Source organism: Balaenoptera acutorostrata, chromosome 5, assembly GCF_949987535.1.
Source record: "Balaenoptera acutorostrata chromosome 5, mBalAcu1.1, whole genome shotgun sequence".
Lineage (NCBI taxonomy): Eukaryota > Metazoa > Chordata > Mammalia > Artiodactyla > Balaenopteridae > Balaenoptera > Balaenoptera acutorostrata.
The window spans coordinates 81,009,628-81,027,924 of record NC_080068.1 but is presented as its reverse complement, the minus strand read 5'-3'; the positions used below and the strand labels follow the sequence as shown (position 1 = coordinate 81,027,924).

At 39.1% G+C, this 18,297-nt stretch overlaps 1 pseudogene; it reads right to left on the bottom strand.

The window, feature by feature from the left end:
- Positions 1–1,168: 1,168 nt before the first annotated feature.
- LOC103006484 (elongin-B-like) lies at positions 1,169–11,806 on the bottom strand (annotated as a pseudogene).
- Positions 11,807–18,297: the final 6,491 nt, after the last annotated feature.

Genomic DNA, 18,297 nt, shown 5'->3' with positions numbered 1-18,297 from the left:
TGACTCAGATTCACCTCTCTGCCTTGAACATACTTTGGCTGAAGGTTAATCACAGTAATTCCTGTGAGTCAAAATCTGCCATGTCCTGGAAAAATCTTGTCAACCATTCCAATATTTAGAGCCCCATATGATGATTTTCAAAATTTCCCGAACCATCAGAATCCTGCCAACTTCAAATGTTTCTTGGGTTAACTCATTTCTACCCAATAAATACTTAGCTGCTGAGAATCTAGAAACTATTGCTTTTGCAAATCAGGGATTTTAAATTGAGGAATATGGAAAACTGCAGAAGGAAAGAGGAAAGCCAGAGTATGACCACAAAGAAGACCAGAGATAATGGATATCAGAACTGTGAATGGATGCTTTTGCCAACCAGACAATCACATCAAGTCTAAAATAAAAGGAGACCTCAGTTCCTGCTCCCCATTTTTCTCTCAAACTACCTTTTTACCTAAAAACTATCAGGACTTAACATGTGGTCAGCTCATCTCTAGAGCAAAACGTAAAAACCAGTGGGTGTTTTATGTGAGTTCACATTTCAACCCATCACAATACTAATTACTATAATGATGACCCAGACCAGTGCTTCTCAAACTGTAATGTGCATACAAATTCCCTGGGGATCTTATTAAAATGCAGATTCTGACTCAGTAGATTTGGAAGAGGGACCAAGATTCTGTAGTTATATATATATATATATATATATATATATACATACACATATATATACATACAAGCTTTTCTTTTTAACTAATTTATTTATTTATTTATTTTTGGCTGCGTTGGGTCCTCCTTGCTGCGCACGGGCTTTCTCTAGTTGCAATGAGCAGGGGCTACTCTTCTTTGTGGTGCACAGGCTTCTCATTGCCGTGGCTTCTCTTGTTGTGGAGCACAGGCTGTAGGTGTGCAGGCTTCAGTAGTTGTGGCACACAGGCTCAGTAGTTGTGGCTCACGAGCTCTACAGTGTAGGCTCAGTAGTTGTGGTGCATGGGCTTAGTTGCTCCACTGCATGTGGGATCTTCCTGGACCAGGGCTCGAATCCACGTCCCTTGCTTTGGCAGGCAGATTCTTAATCACTGCGCCACCAGGGAAGTCCCAGATTCTGTACTTTTATGGGGGAGGGACACCCAAATCTCTTATTGGGGGGGCAATTGGTGGGGGGGGGCTCTCACTGCAGAGCTTGTTCATTGGCGCTGCTTCCTCAGTCCTGTGGCTTCATCACCTCCAGCAGCTCGGGTGGGCTGGAGAAGGGCTGCATGTGCAGGGCCTCAAAGGCTTCATCTGCCCTGAAGTGACTGGGGCCCGAGGCCATGCTGTCTGGCTGGTGTAGCCACACTCGCCCAATGTCTTTCTGTCGTCCAGAAGCTGGTCGTCCTTGTACAGCCAGCCGCTGCTCTGCCAGCGGCCGCTTGAGGAGGCCCTGGACAATGTGCTTCAGCTCGAACACGGTGCTCGACTCCTTGGCGTCCATGAAGATGGTAGTCTTGTGACACCGGATTATGAGGAACCCGTCTATCCCGTGACGATGGTGGTCTTGTGGTGCCGGATCATGAGGAACACGTCTATAGCAGTGGCTGCCTCTCCCCCTTGACGCACCCGTGCGGCCGCACTCCGCCCTGTTCCCAGCAGCCCACCCCCAGAGTCCATATTTCTAACAACTAATTCTATTGCCTGTGAAGTCAAGGGCCACACGTTGCATTAACAGGTTCAAAGTAAAATTACTTCTAATGATCCATCTCATTATTGCTTAATCTATGTAAAATTTTGTGATTCAGAATCTAGTACACAATTTCAGTCCATCAGAATCATCATAAAAGTAAGTTTTTCATAGGGTATTGATGATCAGCTAATGTCCTAACAACCCTGAAGATTATTCAGAGCTTCCAATTACCTAAGTCTTAATTATTAAAATTTTGCTGGGATGGGTCATTATGATATCTACAGAATTTTATATTTGACTCTCCTTTTAATTTGTCTCAGATGTAAATTTTAACTTTTTTTTTTTTGTAAATTTTAACTTTTTAAATTGTAAAATAAAATTTGAGGTGTTAACTTAGGGTCTGTTCATGTTACTAGAAAATTAACATTTTTTTGATTACGGAGTGACATAAGTGACATGAAAGAAATCTGAAAGTAATCAGTGATATGACCCTGTAACCAAGATAGGATATATAGATAGGCCAGAGTGAAGGCACTTAAATATCTGATACACTGCTTTTAGACAAAATTTCTGGTACCAGTGGCATTAATAGTAAACAAAGAGCAAAATCCTGGTTCAAAATACCTAGCTGGCAGCAGAGAGGCTAGTATATACTAAATTCTCTATACCAGTGTGTTGAACTTAGCTGAATTGCAAGGCTCTGCTCTATTCACTAAAAGTCTTTGCCAGAAAAGACCAATGAGATAAAAAATACTAGCATAATAGAGCTTTTTAATATGAGGGATGTATTCCCCAAAGCCTCTTTCCCTGTAGATTACTGCAGCCACCCTCACTCTCCGTTGTCTTTTTGTCATTTTGCTATACCCACTAAGTGCTAACCTCAGATAAACACAATAGTCTGTCTTCTCAGTGCCTGCGTTCAAGTAGCTGAGATCCTCTGGAGCAAATCACATCACCAGGTTGATTGATAGCATTTTCAGTTTGTAATTCCAAGTCTCAACTGAGCTCTCTATATCCCTTATAATCTTATCATGTTATTCCAGTTTCTGGAGAGACTCTTTCCTCCCTTCACTCCTTCGATGACGGACTCCTCCAATGTCTCCTTCACCATCAGTGGATGACCTTAGTTAAGTGTGGCTCGTAGTTAAAAGACTGTGGGCTCTAAAAGTAAGCTGTCTGGCTTTGTATTCAGGTTCCAGCAATTTACCTAAATGCAACCTTAGGGATACATTTTTTTAAACAGTTCTGTGCCTCAGTTCCTTATTGGTAAAATAGAGACAATAATATTTCCTGTCTCATAAGGTTATTGTAAGTAGTAAATGAGTCACTATATGTAAATCTTTTAAAATAATGCCTGCTGTCAATAAACCATCAATAAAAGTTTACTATTATCCTAATTCTTTTTTCACAGGAAAAATAGAAGCCAACAGATAGAAATTCCCTTAACTACCCAACCCCATAACAACAAATCCATCTGCATCCTCATGACCTCATCTGAACCTAATTTCCTCCAAAAGACCTTACTTCCTAATACCATCACATTGGGGTTAGGGTTTTAATATATGAACTTGGGGCAAACACAAACAGTCTGTGACATCGACCTATGACTAACTGGCTCCCACCCAAGATCCTCTAGGTAAGGTTACAAATAATTTCTGTATTCCTAAATTTGGTGGTCACTTTACTCGAGCTCGTCTCCGCGTTCAACACTGACTACCTTTTTCTTTGACTTCTATAACATCACGCTGCCCTGGTTTTCTTCTTATCTTCTTACCTCCTTAACTATCTAGTCCATAGCTCATGCCAGAAATGTCACAATATCCAGTCATCACCAAGTCTGATGATTCTCCAACCTTAATATGTTTAAGTGCATCCCTTTTCATGACTTCTGATTCTATCATAGACAAAATGATTTTCTTCTGCCTAACCATCTGAAATCTCATTTTTATTTTTCACACAGCATCCAGTGATCATCTTAAAACCTTGTCATATAGCTCTCCTTCTGAATAGTCGCTTTTCATTATTTTTAGGTTGAAAGTTACATTTTTACATTTATATTAACTTTACTATAAAAAATTCAATATACTTCAAAGTAGGGAGAGTATTATAATTCTCATATATCCATCGTCTATCCCTAATTATTGTTATAATTTTATCATTTTTCCTTCATCTACTTTCTATTTGCTCAATTATTTTTTATTGTGGTAAAATATACACAACATAAATTTTACCATTTTAACCATTTTCAAGCATATCCTTCTATAGTATTAAGTACACATTGTTGTCCAATCATCACCACCATCCATCTCCTGAAGATTACATTTTTGTGACATGACACGTATGATAGGCATGAACTGTCCTGCACCCTGGGTCACTATAGGCAAGTCAGTCTGGCACTTATACACTTCCTTGAATATGACAAACTTACTCAAAACCTTCCCACCTGATTTTTCCTCTGCTTAAAATTATCCTTCTCTACTCACTGTTGAAGATTCAGCTTAAACATTAGTTCTTTCCCTAATAATGCGTAGTAGGCAAGGTCTCCAGCTACATGTTCTTGCTATGCCTCCTACATCCATACATAGAGAGGGAGTACATCATAGGGCAAACTCTAGAGCCAGATGGCCTGGGTTTGAATCTTGGCTCTGGGTGACCCTGGGAAAATCACTGTATCTCTTTGTGTCTCAATTTCTATCTGTCAAATGGGGATAAATGTTTCTAGGTTATTTTGAGAATTATTTAAATATTTAGAATATGGCCAGGAAGTTAGTATTATATAAGTACTAGCAATTACTACTCTTCTTCAAAGTACTTATGGATTTTGTGAAAGTTTTGTTAAATGTCTGTCTGCCTCCATGGAGTCTCTCTTGGGTACCACTGCATTTGCAGAGCCCACATGGTGCCTGTCACATCAGTGCTCAATCACCATTGGTTGAAAAATTGAACGAAGCCGTCAGGTCTCTTCTTAAATAATACCAGCTCAGAATATTATTGTGAAGATCAAATTAAAGAATTCACGATAATTTTCTTTCTAAGCTTTGAATCCCAGTGCACTTCAAAATATTGTTATTGGGAAGATCAGGCATAAACAAACAAAAATAAAGTGCTTTTTTTTTTTTTTAAGAAATTCACGTTCTTTTATTTATTTATTTATGACTGTGTTGAGTCTTCGTTTCTGTGCGAGGGCTTTCTCTAGTTGCGGCAAGTGGGGACCACTCCTCATCGCGGTGCGCGGGCCTCTCACCATCGCGGCCTCTCTTGTTGCGGAGCACAGGCTCCAAACGCGCAGGCTCAGTAATTGTGAGCCTCACGGGCCCAGTTGCTCCGTGGCATGTGGGATCTTCCCAGACCAGGGCTCGAACCCGTGTCCCCGTGCATTGGCAGGCAGATTCTCAACCACTGCGCCACCAGGGAAGCCCAATAAAGTGCATTTGAGTTGATGAGGAAGCACATATTAAATTGCCATAATGCATAATATGTATTCTTGTATCCCAAAATTAATTCCTTGAAATGCTAGTTTAAGGGAAAATAGGAAAATTTTACTTAGATTAATGAATTTGGGAAATGTTTCAAGCAATTGTCCCCTTTTGTAGTTTCACAAGATGGAGCATTAAAAAATGAAATTATTCAACTTTTTAACTCAGAATTTCATCAACTTATTTTTCTGACCACAAAACATTTTTTTGCAGATTATCTATTAATTAGCCATAGGAAGTAAACTTCATAGAATCTAGCCTGGTAGACCCTGGGGTAGAAGAGATATGATTTTAGCAAGAACCAGATCACTGTATACCCAAATGGTCTGAGAATGCTTCAGGTACAAGTTGGAATGTGAGCTGAGCAATAGAAAGAATAGAATTTGGATAGGCCAAGAGAAAGGAAAAAAAGCATTCTACATATAGATGACAAAATGTTAGCCACAGAAATGGGATTAATTTGGTAAATATATGGCCAAACTTATCTTAATATCAAATCTCATGGTCTTTCCAATTTTTTTTAGGATGTTAAGTAAGAACTATAAAATTTTTTTAAAATTTGATAGAGAAGCTGAGAATTGAACTAGCCCTTAAAGAGGGATGGGTTGGGGTAAGTGGTATGGAGAAGAGAAAAAAAGCGTAAAGTTTTCTGAAAGGGAGCGGAAAAAACGGACAGACAGATTTGCATTTATTGAGAGTCCTCCATGAGTTCTTTTCTGTATATTTTATCATTAAATCTCCCAACAGCAATTCTCAAAAGCAGTCATCACTATCTCCCTTTTACAAATAAGTAATCTGCGGCTCAGAGAGCGTATGTGATATGTCCGATAACACACAGCAGAGTTTCAATCATAGTCTAAAATATATGTTCTATTATACCACACTGTCTTCTAAATGCAATGAAAAATTAAATATATCCACACTTTTCTATCCTTTGCTGCCAACCACCACTATCATCTCATTACACCCTCAATAATGTCTTTCATACACACGTACCTCCCCCTCCCTTGCCGCATCTCCACACAGACACACAGAAGATGTGCTCTTCATTTTTCTGACTATAATTGTATTGTCCTGGAGGGCGGCCACAAACCACGTGTGGCTATGGAGCACTTGAAATGTGGCTAGTCCAAATCGAGATATGCTGTGATGTAAAACACACATCAGATTTCAAAACCTTAGAACAAAAGAAAAGAAGGTAAAGTAGTTCATTAATAATTTTTATATTGATTATATGTTTAAAGAATAATATTTTGAATATATTGGATTAAATATACCATTGTTAAAGTTAATTTCACCTGTTTCTCTCTCCTTTTTCAAGCAACTAGTAGAAAATTTTTAATTACATAGGCAGGTTATATTTATGGCTCATATTATGTTTCTATTGCACAGTTTTGGTACATAATATAAACATTTTTATGTCCTTTTACATACTGTACTTGAAATTCCCAAGATTTCTCCCACAATTAGGATTAATCCCTTAAAATGCAAGTCCTCTTAAATGTCTGACACATTAAGCCATTATCTTTTTTGAATGAATTTATCAGGAATTAGCCCAGTTATCTGGGAAGGCCCTGAATGAATGGGGCTGAGGCAGGGAAAAGGCTTTTTGATTCAGGTAGATTCCAGGTTAGGTACAGAAAGTGGGGGAAATGAATGGGTACTTGTTTTGGTGCTTCAGGAAAGCACCTTGGTTGGCAGGTTGGCAGAGAGTGAGGGGCTCAAGGAAGTTGGAAAGAAACTGCAAAATAAAAGAATTGCCAACCTGACAGTGTACCCAAGATGGGTCCTAAATATTCATTTTCATGACTTCTTGTTTAAAGACAAGATTCTATTCCATAAAAGTTATGATCTTAACGCTAAAGATAGACTCTGATCCTGTGACTCAGGTCCCGTAACTCTGAGTAAGGCTTCAGCTCTGCAGTCTGGCCAGGGCTTTCTGGCAGTCCTCGGACTCATCAGGTACCATGGACTTTGGTGGGTGTTTGGCTTGAGGGAAAGGGGCAGCAGTCACCCTTGGCAAATAATTAGCAAGGCCCAGTGAAACTGTTGGTTCAAAGTCTCCGGGCTTGGAATAGGAAGAAGAATGACAGGCCGTATACTCCTGCATCAGTTATTTTGAGGAAAATTATCAGTATTCCTTGTTACAGGGACCTCCCTTTCTGTCAGTTCTCAATTCGTTGTTTCATTATACCTATAAATTTATTCCTGATATGTAAACAATTTCTTGGGATATATTACACCAGGTGCTTATCTGAGGCAATTTGAGTACTCTTCTGACTGAACTTGAGAAATTGAGCGTGTGCTGTATTTGCTGTTTTCAAATGTTAAAACATGTATAATAGCAAGTGGTGAAGAAAATGGCACTGTTTTAGATCCTTTTCTTTTATGTAATTTAGTATTTAGATACCACTGTGTGTAACTTCTCAAAGAGAAATTTAAAGGATAGAATGTGATTTTTAAAGAGGAGACTTATAATCTTATTGTTTGAGATGTTATCACATAAATGACAATATGTTTTGTATGTTGTAAAAATGAAATGAATTTAACTACGTTCAGTGATGAGGAAATACTGGGATAAAGATAACAGCCCCATGATTATTTACTGTGTCACCTTGACCCAATTACTTCATGAAGTTTGTTTCTCTTCTATAACATGATGATCATTAAATCTCCCTCCTAGGGTTAGGGTGAAGGGAAAAAAATGGATAGGCTATAAGTTACAATACACACCACCACCCAGAACAGAACAGATAACTTTCTCAGTGTTCTCCCTCCATTTTTAAAGTAGAGGGCATTACCTCCTTCACTCAAATATCAATTCAGAACATTCTAGAACAATTTGGTCTTCTTGGTAAATTCCCAAGTCCATTGTTCCAGCCACAGAGCATTCTTCTCTGGAACACCCTGTTTGAAAGGCCACTCCATCCCTGTCCCTCATGAGCACTCCTTCTGCCTCTCTTGCTAGCAAAATAAGAAAACGACAATATTTTCTATCCCAGATGAGCTATCACCTTTTCTCTTCCAACATTTGCCTCTCTATCTTTATCTAGCAGCCCTTCCTCAAGAAAACAGTCTTTATTTTGCACTTGAGCCATTAACTAGAGAGCCTTTCTGAGACTGTGATATGATGGCAGGACCAGAGGCAGGACTTGGAGGTCTCAGTCTCCAAAACAGTCGCGTTTTTCTCTCCTGGAAAGTTACAGGACCACTGATTTCAGTTCATTACTCGAGAAGAGCTTTCAAATAAGGAGAACCTTACAAAAATGGATCCAGCAGCCTCAGGAGGTAATAAGTTTCCCATCGTTGGAGGTGCTCCAACACATGCTAGAAGACAACTTGTTTATTCCCTGAGTAAATATTTAATGAGTTCCCACTTTGTGTCTGTGATGAGGTAACAGGGGGTAGAAAGTGAATAAGATGACAAGGTCCCTCAGTCAAAGTGCTTCTGATCTAGTAGAGGAAACAAATACAAAATCTAATAATGTTATATCACGAATACCTAGTGAAGACATCCCATAGAAAAGAATATCCAAGAGAGATGTAAAAGCAAAATGAAGGTTAAAACGGCAGGAAAAAAACACGTTTGGACAAAGAAACAGCATAAGAAAAGTCTATAGTGAAGAAAAAATACGGCTCCAGCAAAAAAACCCTCAAAATATGAAGAGGATAAAAGAGGTATGGCAGGAGAGGAACTTGGAAAGATAAACGGGAATTCAGACAAGGAAATTTGAAAAGCCATATGCACATGTGAGTTTAGATGTGAAGCCAGGATGGGCTGGCAGTTTTGGGCAGATTGAGTGCCTGGGAGTCTGGCCCCAGCCCTGAACTCTGAGGGGTGGAATGAAAACCCACTTGGCTCCTGTCTTTACATCTCCAGTCCAGGGGAGTGCTCTCTCTGGCAGAGGGATGTTGGCATCTCTGACCTAAACATATGATGGGAAAGAGAGGTTGTTCTGAAATTCCTGACTTTTGCTTCTTCCATTATCATTTCTCTTAAAAACCCAAAGGAAATTTTCCAAGCAGCCTTTACAGAGCCCATAGAAAAATGAGTGCCCCCTCAACCAGAGATCTCTTTAGTGATTATCAGTGAGAAAGGAATTCCTTTCCAAAAAATCTGGCACCCTGAAAATAAATTTACACCACTAGCAAAAGAAAAAAAGAACATATATGAAAGATATTCCAGAGGAAAAAAGGCTTGTATTACTAACATTTCCAGGAACAGGTTAATTCCTTCCCCCACCCCAACCCCTACCTGCCTAGTCACAAAGACATAAAAAATTTCTAGTAGAATGATTCAATCTTTTTTTCTCTAAATAACTTCTCATTAGCATAATAACAGTTAACATTAATTGAGCATTTACTATGTGCCAGAAACACATTAAATGTTTTATATGCATTGCTTTAGTCAGTCCTCACATGACTGAGGGGTAGGTAGGTATCATCATTATTTCCATTTTATAGATAGGTAAACTGAGGCTAAGTGAGGCTGAGTAACTCAGTCACCACCACAAAGCTAGTAGTGATGGAGCCAGGGATTCAGGCTCAGAATCTCAACCACTACACAAGGGTTTCAAGACACTACCTGCATCAGCAGTATCTGGAGTACTTGTTTAAGATGCAGATTCTTCAGGCCCATTCCAGGCCTGTGGAGTCAGAATTTCTAGGAGCCAGGGATTCAGGCTCAGAATCTCAACCACTACACAAGGGTTTCAAGACACTACCTGCATCAGCAGTATCTGGAGTACTTGTTTAAGATGCAGATTCTTCAGGCCCATTCCAGGCCTGTGGAGTCAGAATTTTTAGGAGTGGGGTCCAGAAATCACATTTCAATCAGGTACCCAAGGTGATTCGTTTGAACATTGAAGTTTGAGAAATACTCCACTCTCTCTATTATTCAAAATGACACTAATAGATTAAAGGAACTGTTCCAGACCTCTAGGGGAAAAAAAGATCAAGGCAGGAACATTAGCTTGTGTTATCTGTCAGTTGAGTATGCTTGTTCAGAGCAGCAAAATTATGGAATTGGTAGACGCGAAGTCTAGATCCTACTTGCCTCGGTGCTACAGCTCTAGTTAAAGCTGGCTGGTCCCCACAGTTGGCATCCCATGGTACCCCTGGTCTTGTACCTGAAGCAGCCTTTCCTGACTTACATGATTGACAGCACAGCGAGGAAGTGCAAGGAGCAACACCCATAGGGCCTGGACTCCCTTCTCTGTCCTTCACTAACCACATAAAAATAGATCAGTCATTTAAATTTCCTGGGCCTCAGTTTTGTTATTTGTGGAATGGGGATGATAATGCTTAGGAAAACAGCTTTAGGGCAAAGAGTAGATTAAACTTCATCTGATGCTGTGTGTGAAATTCATCTAGCCTAAATCCTGATGATGCCTAAGAGGTATTCAATAAATGGTGATGGTGGTTTTAGAAATAGCCCAGCACCCTGGCTTTTCCTTCTATTTTCTGCCCAATTTCAGGATAACAGGCAAAGAGCCTTGGTTTTTAGTTGAACTAATGTGGGTTCAAGTACTGACTCTGTCTATCACTAGATATGAGATCTTGGACAAGGTCCTTAAGCTCTCTAACTTTTCTCATTTATGACACAGGGACAAATACCTACTTCTTAGAATTCTTTTAAGAATTAAAAGAAGTAAAGTATGAAAAGTTCCAGGTACATGGTAGGCACTCAACATCTGTTGTTTTCTCTCTCATTTTAAAACCAAATTACCTTGGTTTCTCAACAACCTCAGAAAGCAGTTTTGTTATCATTGTAGCATTGTGTATTTTATTGAATTCTAACTCCTTTCAAGTCTAATATAGTAATTTCTTATTAACTTACTGACTAGAACCCAAACATTATCCAAATATTAGATATGGAGCATTTCCTAGTCCTTCCTTACACTGACTTCTCGTCTTTTCTTGTCAGTCCAAAGATAATTTGGCCAGAATTTTTTCCCTTAGAGACTGTATAACTCAAGCTGCTTATTTTCCAGGCAAGACGTTGGCAGCCAAAAGAGGTAAAGTGGCAGAAAATCTAGGTGAGCTGCAAAGATGATTAAGTAGTTGGAAAATGAGATTTATAGAAAAAGTAATTTTAAAAAATAGAAACTGTTTCTTCTGGAGATACTGAGGACAAGTCAGTAACGATCATCAAGCACACAAATGTTTATGCTACAAGGAAATGTGTTAGTTACCTTCCACTTCCACAAAGGACAAGGGGCTCTGTACCAGATCACAGCATGAGGGATTTAGAGTAAATATAAGAAAGATTTTGGTGAGAACATAGCTGACAGGTGTCTCTGGTTTATTTTGTATTATCCTTTATAAATCTCCCAGAATCATGATTCACATGTCAGGCTTTGGCCACATCTACTTACTTCTCTAAGCTTCATTCATTCACTCAGCACACAGTTGAGGAGCACTACATCTTCACCAAGCACTGTGCCAGACCCTGGGGACACAAAACCAGATGGGCATGGTCCCTATCTTTGTGGCATTATTGTCTAACTGGAGTGCATGTTATATACAGGGTCCTTAGAAAGGTAGATCTAGAGTACAATGATCATTTCCTGAACTAGGAATTTTGGAACTTTCTACAGCACCCTATTTGGTATGTCATTCAAGTCCTTTCAAAGATCTTACCCTCCTTTTTAGTCTTATCTCTCAACATTCTCGTAACATGCTCCAATGACACACAGTTCCCTAAATTTACCTTTGTGAAGAGATACTTTTGTACCTTAGGGTTTCCTCTGTTTGGCATGCTCTGCTCCCCACCATCACTGAGCCCTGGGGAGTAGACTGGTCCTCCCATTAAGTAATGGACAGATTGTGAGTTCTGTGTATCACTATCCCTGATAGGCTGTGAGCCCTGAGAAAGAAGGAAACATGGAACATCATTGTGGTTTAGTGTTTAGCAAAGTATGTGGACAATCAATACAAGAAGGAAGGGAGAAAAGAATGAAGGAAAGAAAAGAGAGAGGAAGGAAGGAAGGGTGGAAAGAAAGGAGGGAACGAAGGAGTTTCTTATGATGAGATAATATTTCTAAGTCTTGACTGTATTTCTCTCCCAAAGGCCTCTTCCCGCTCCCTGCACAATCCACCCACCCCTACCTCTGCCCTCAGGTTGTAACCCACTGTAGATACTAAAACAAAAATAAAATAAGCTTGAGTCAGGAAGACTAAGACACATACCTACAGAATGAGTTTTTAAGCCAGCAAATAATAGATAAATGACCTTGGGTGAGAAAGAGGGAAGAAGGACGAGTATCTCTCAGATCAGAGAGGAAGACACAGAAAAACCTCAAGGCTAGTAAGACTAAGGTTTAGAATAGAAGGATGAGGAAAGACCCTCCTTTGAGAGTACCTGTGAGCTGCAGAAAGACAAACTTAGTTCTAAGTCATCACACTTCTTCACATCCAAGGAGAACCAATTGCCCAGAGTCAGCCTCCTGCCCAGAGAGCATCAGTTTGGAGATAGCTGGTTAGGGCACTGGAGATGCTGCCCTGACTTCTGCTTACCTGGAGCATCCTGGACTTATGCCATCCAGAGAACTTGTATGAGGGACCTAGACACTTATGGCATGAGACTGGTATGAAATAATTCCAAACTGTCCGTGTTGGTTGAACACAAAGCACTTTATTTTTTTTTAATTGAGGTAAAATTGGTATACAACATTATATAAGTTTCACATGTACAACATTATAATTCCACATCTGTATACACTACAAAGTGATCACCACCAAAAGTCTAGTTACACACACACACAAAAAGGTGTTTTTTTGTGTTCAGATGAGTGAAATCATATGGTATCTGTCTTCCTCTGTCTGACTTATTTCACTTAACATATTACTCCCAAGTTCCATCCATGTTGTTGCATATGGCAAGATTTTATTATTTTTTATGGCTGAGTAATATTCCATTGTGTGCATATACCACATCTTCTTTATCCATTCATCCATGAATGGACACTTAGCTTGTCTCCATATCCTGACTATTGTAAATAATGCTCCAATGAATCAAAGCACTTTTTAAAAATTGAAATAACATTGGTTTATAACACAGTGTAAGTTTCCTGTGCACAATATAATATTTCTACTTATATATACTGTACAGCATGCTCAGCACCAAAAATTTAGTTTCCATCCATCACCATACATTTGAACAACTTTACCCATCTTGCCCTCCCTCCTGTCTCTTCCCCTCTGGTAACCATTACTCTGTTCTCTGTATCTACATGGTTGTTTTTATTTGGTTTATTTATTTTATCTTTTGTTTGTTGCATTTTATATTCCACATATGAGTGAAATCGTACAGTATTTGTCTCTCTCTATCTGATTTATTTCACTTAGCATAATACCCTCAAGATCCATCTATGTTGTCAAAAATGGCAAGGTTTTACCTCTTTTTATGGCTGAGTAGTTTTTCATTATTATATATGTATGTATACACATACATATACCACATCTTCCTTATACATTCATCCATCAATGGGCACTTAGGTTGCTTCCATATCTCGGCTACTGTAAATAATTCTGCTATGAACATTGGGGTGCATATATTTTTTCAAATAAATGTTTTCATATTCTTTGGATATATACCTACTAGTAGAATTGATGGATCATGTTAGTTCTATTTTTAATTTTTTGAGAAATCCCCCTACTGTTTTCCATAGTAGCTACCCCAATTACATTCCCACCAACAGTGTATGAGGACTTCCATTTTTCCACATCCTTCTCAACATCAAAGCTCTTCTCAAAAGGATCACAATTTCTAAGACTTCTTGGATGGTCACCAATGTGCCCTTTAGCTTTGTCTTGCAATGGATTTTATGAAATGTGGGTGATCAGACCTATGACTACCAGGATGGGCATCAGGAAAATTAATTTGGAACCTGTATAAGTTTCTTAGGACTTCTCTAACAAATTACCACAAGCTGGGTGGCTTGAAACAACAGTAAGAACTGACACGAGGACTTCCCTGGTGGCACAGTGGGTAAGAATCCACCTGCCAATGCAGGGAACACGGGTTCAATCCCTGATCCAGGAAGATCCCACATGCCATGGAGCAACTAAGCCCGTGAGCCACAACTACTGAGCCTGCGTGCCACAACTACTGAACCCCACGCACCTAGAGCCCGTGCTCCGCAATAAGAGAAGCCACTGCAATGAGAAGCCTGCGCACTGCACCAAAGAGTAGTCCCTGCTCGCCGCAACTAGAGAAAGCCCATGCACAGCAACGAAGACCCAACGCAGTCAAAAATAAATAAATAAAAATTAAAAAAAAAAAAGAAGAAATGACATGAAATCTATTATCTCGCAGTTCTGGAGGCTGGAAGTCCAAAACCAAGGAAACAGCAGGTCTGTGCTCCCTCGGAAGGCTCTAGGAAGAATGTTTCCCTGCCTCTTTTAGCTTTTGGAGATTGCCAGCAATCTTTGGAGTTTGTTGGCTGTGGCAGCATAACTTCAATCTCATACTCTGTATCCACGTGGTAGTCTTCCCTCTGCGTGTATGTCTGTGTCTCTATGTCTGTTCTTATAAGAATTAGGGCCAGTCCAAATCCAGTATGGCTTCATCTTAACTTGTATCTTAATTACATCTGCAAAGACCCTATTTCCAAGGTCACATTCACAGGTACCAGGGGTAAGGACTTAAATATATCTTTCTAGGGGATGTAATTCAACCCACAACAGAACCCTAAATGTTATTTCTTACTGCAACCTACAGTGAAGTGACAGATTAGATGCTACTATGCGATATGTTACTCTAAACACATTTTTACTCAACTACGGGGAAAATCCTATCCAAAACAATAACTCAACTACATTAGAATTTGCTAATTAGTGTTCTTCAGAATACTGTTTCTGAGGATGTAATTAGCTGTGCTGTGACTCAAGGGTTATGTATCTATTACAGCCCCAGTCAGAGAAGAACTAGTAGGTGATATACACTGTGTTGTATGTTGTATATCACATATTCTATACTGTATATCACATACAAATATATTTTATATCGCATATATACAAGGGTTTTTATCTTATGTAATTATGCAAACTGTTTATGGAATCTATAAAGTTGTCTTCTTGTTTGTTGTTGAAGCTTGAAGTCCATAGAACAGGCAATCAGGAAGAAAGATGGATGTAAAGTGTAGGAGATCAAGGATAAGCTAAATTCCATGAGTACAGCTGGAACCGTGTTAGTTCTTACTGCCTCTGACCTTTATGGTATGGGCATACTATAAGAGAAGCTGGTGTCCTTTACCTTGGAGCTAAACATACAACTAGGCCAAGAGCTAGAGAAGCTGAAGGAGAATTTGTGAAAAGGTGGAGTATTTGCAGTGCCAGCTGCTGCCCCACATCAATAAAGTGAACCAGCACATGACCAACTAAGTGTGAGAACTACAAAATAGCTGCTGCTCCGTTTCCGCCATTCCAACCTTCCACAAGAATGTCTCTTGTGGCCCACCATAACAAAAACATAATTACTTTACAATGGTGTGTTAGTTTCTCCTGTATAACAAAGTGAATCAGCAATACATTTACATATATCCTCATATCCCCTCCCTCTTGCACTCCCTCCAACCCTCCCTATCCCACCCCTCTAGGTGGTCACAAAGCACTAAGCTGATCTCCCTGTGCTATGTGACTGCTTCCCACTAGCTACCTATTTTACATTTGGTAGTTTATATATGTCCATGCCACTCTCTCACTTCGTCCCAGCTTACACTTCCCACTCCCCATGTCCTCAAGTCCATTCTCTACGTCTGCATCTTTATTCCTGTGCTGCCCCTAGGATCTTCAGAACCTTTTTTTTTTTTTTTAGATTCCATATATATGTATTAGCGTATGGTATTTGTTTTTCTCTTTCTGACTTACTTCACTCTGTATGACAAACTCTAGGTCCATCCACGTCACTACAAATAACTCAATTTTGTTTCTTTTTATGGCTGAGTAATATTCCATTGTATATATGTGCCACATCTTCTTTATCCATTCATCTGTCGATGGACACTTAGGTTGCTTCCATTTCCTGGCTATTGTAAATAGAGCTGCAATGAACATTGTGGCACATGACTCTTTTTGAATTATGGTTTTCTCAGGGTATAAGCCCAGTAGTGGGATTGCTGGGTCATATGGTAGCTCTATTATTATTTTTTTAAGGAACCCCCATACTGTTCTCCATAGTAGCTTTATCAACTTACATTCCCACCAACAGTACAAGAGGGTTCCCTATTCTCCATACCCTCTCCAGCATTTTTTGTTTGTAGACTTTTTGATGATGGCCATTCTGACTGGTGTGAGGTGATACCTCACTGTAATTTTGATTTGCATTTCTCTAATGATTAGTGATGTTGAGCATCCTTTCCTGTGTTTGTTGGCAATCTGCATATCTTCTTTGGAGAAATGTCTATTTAGGTCTTCTGCAATTTTTGGATTGGGTTTTTTGTTTCTTTGATATTGAGCAGCATGAGCTGCTTGTATATTTTGGAGATTAATCTTTGGCAGTTGCTTCATTTGCAAATATTTTCTCCCATTCTGAGGGTTGTCTTTTCGTCTTGTTTATGATTTCCTTTGCTGTGCAAAAGCTTTTAAGTTTCATTAGGTCCCATTTGTTTAGTTTTGCTTTTATTTCCTTTTCTCTAGGAGGTGGGTCAAAAAGGATCTTGCTGTGATTTATGTCACAGAGTGTTCTGCCTATGTTTTCCTCTAAGAGTTTTAGAGTGTCTGGCATTACATTTAGGTCTTTAATCCATTTTGAGTTTATTTTTGTGTATGGTGTCAGGGAGTGTTCTAATTTCATTCTTTTACATGTAGCTGTCTAGTTTTCCCAGCACCACATATTGAAGAGGTTGTCTTTTCTCCATTGTATATTCTTGCCTCCTTTTTCAAAAATAAGGTGACCATATGTGCATGGCTTTACCTCTGGGCTTTCTATCCTCTTCCATTGATCTATATTTCTGTTTTTGTGCCAGTACCATACTGTCTTGATTACTGTAGCTTTGTAGTATAGTCTGAAGTCAGGGAGCCTGACTCCTCCAGCTCCATTTTTCTTTCTCAAGATTGCTTTGGCTATTCGGGGTCTTTTGTGTTTCCATAAAAATTGTGAAATTTTTTGTTCTAGTTCTGTGAAAAATGCCAGTGGTAGTTTGATAGGGATTGCATTGAATCTGTAGATAGCTTTGGGTAGTATAGTCATTTTCATAATGTTGATTCTTCCAATCCAAGAACATGGTATATCTCTCCATCTGTTTGTATCATCTTTAATTTATTTCATCAGTGTCTTATGGTTTTCTGCATACAGGTCTTTTGTCTCCTTAGGTAGGTTTATTCCTAGGTATCTAATTCTTTTTGTTGCAGTGGTAAATGGGAGTGTCTCCTTAATTTCTCTTTCAGATTCTTCATCATTACTGTATAGGAATGCAAGAGATTTCTCTGCATTAATTTTGTATCCTACTAGTTTACCAAATCCATTGATTAGCTCGAGTAGTTTTCTGGTAGCATCTTTAGGATTCTCTATGTATACTGTCATGTTATGTGCAAATAGTGTCAGTTTTACTTCTTCTTTTCCAATTTGGATTCATTTTATTTCTTTTTCTTCTCTGACTGCTGTTGCTAAAACTTCCAAAACTATGTTGAATAACAGTGGTGAGAGTGGGCAGGCTTGTCTTGTTCCTGATCTTAGTGGAAATGGTTTCAGTTTTTCACCATTGAGAACAACGTTGGCTGTGGGTTTGTCATACATGACCTTTATTATGTTGAGGTAAGTTCCCTCTATGCCTGCTTTCTGGAGGGCTTTTAATCATAAATGGGTGTTGAATTTTGTCAACAGCTTTTTCTGCATCTATTGAGATGATCATATGTTTTTCTCCTTCAATTTGTTAATATGGTTTATCACATTGATTGATTTGCATATATTGAAGAATCCTTGCATTCCTGGGATAAGCCCCAGTTGATAATGGTGTATGATCCTTTTAATGTGCTGTTGGATTCTGTTTGCTAGTATTTTGTTAAGGATTTTTGCATCTATGTTCATCAGTGACACTGGCCTGTAGTTTTCTTTTTTTATGACATCTTTGTCTGGTTTAGGTATCAGGGTGATGGTGGCTTGTAGAATGAGTTTGGGAGTGTTCCTCCCTCTGCTATATTTTGGAAGAGTTTGAGAAG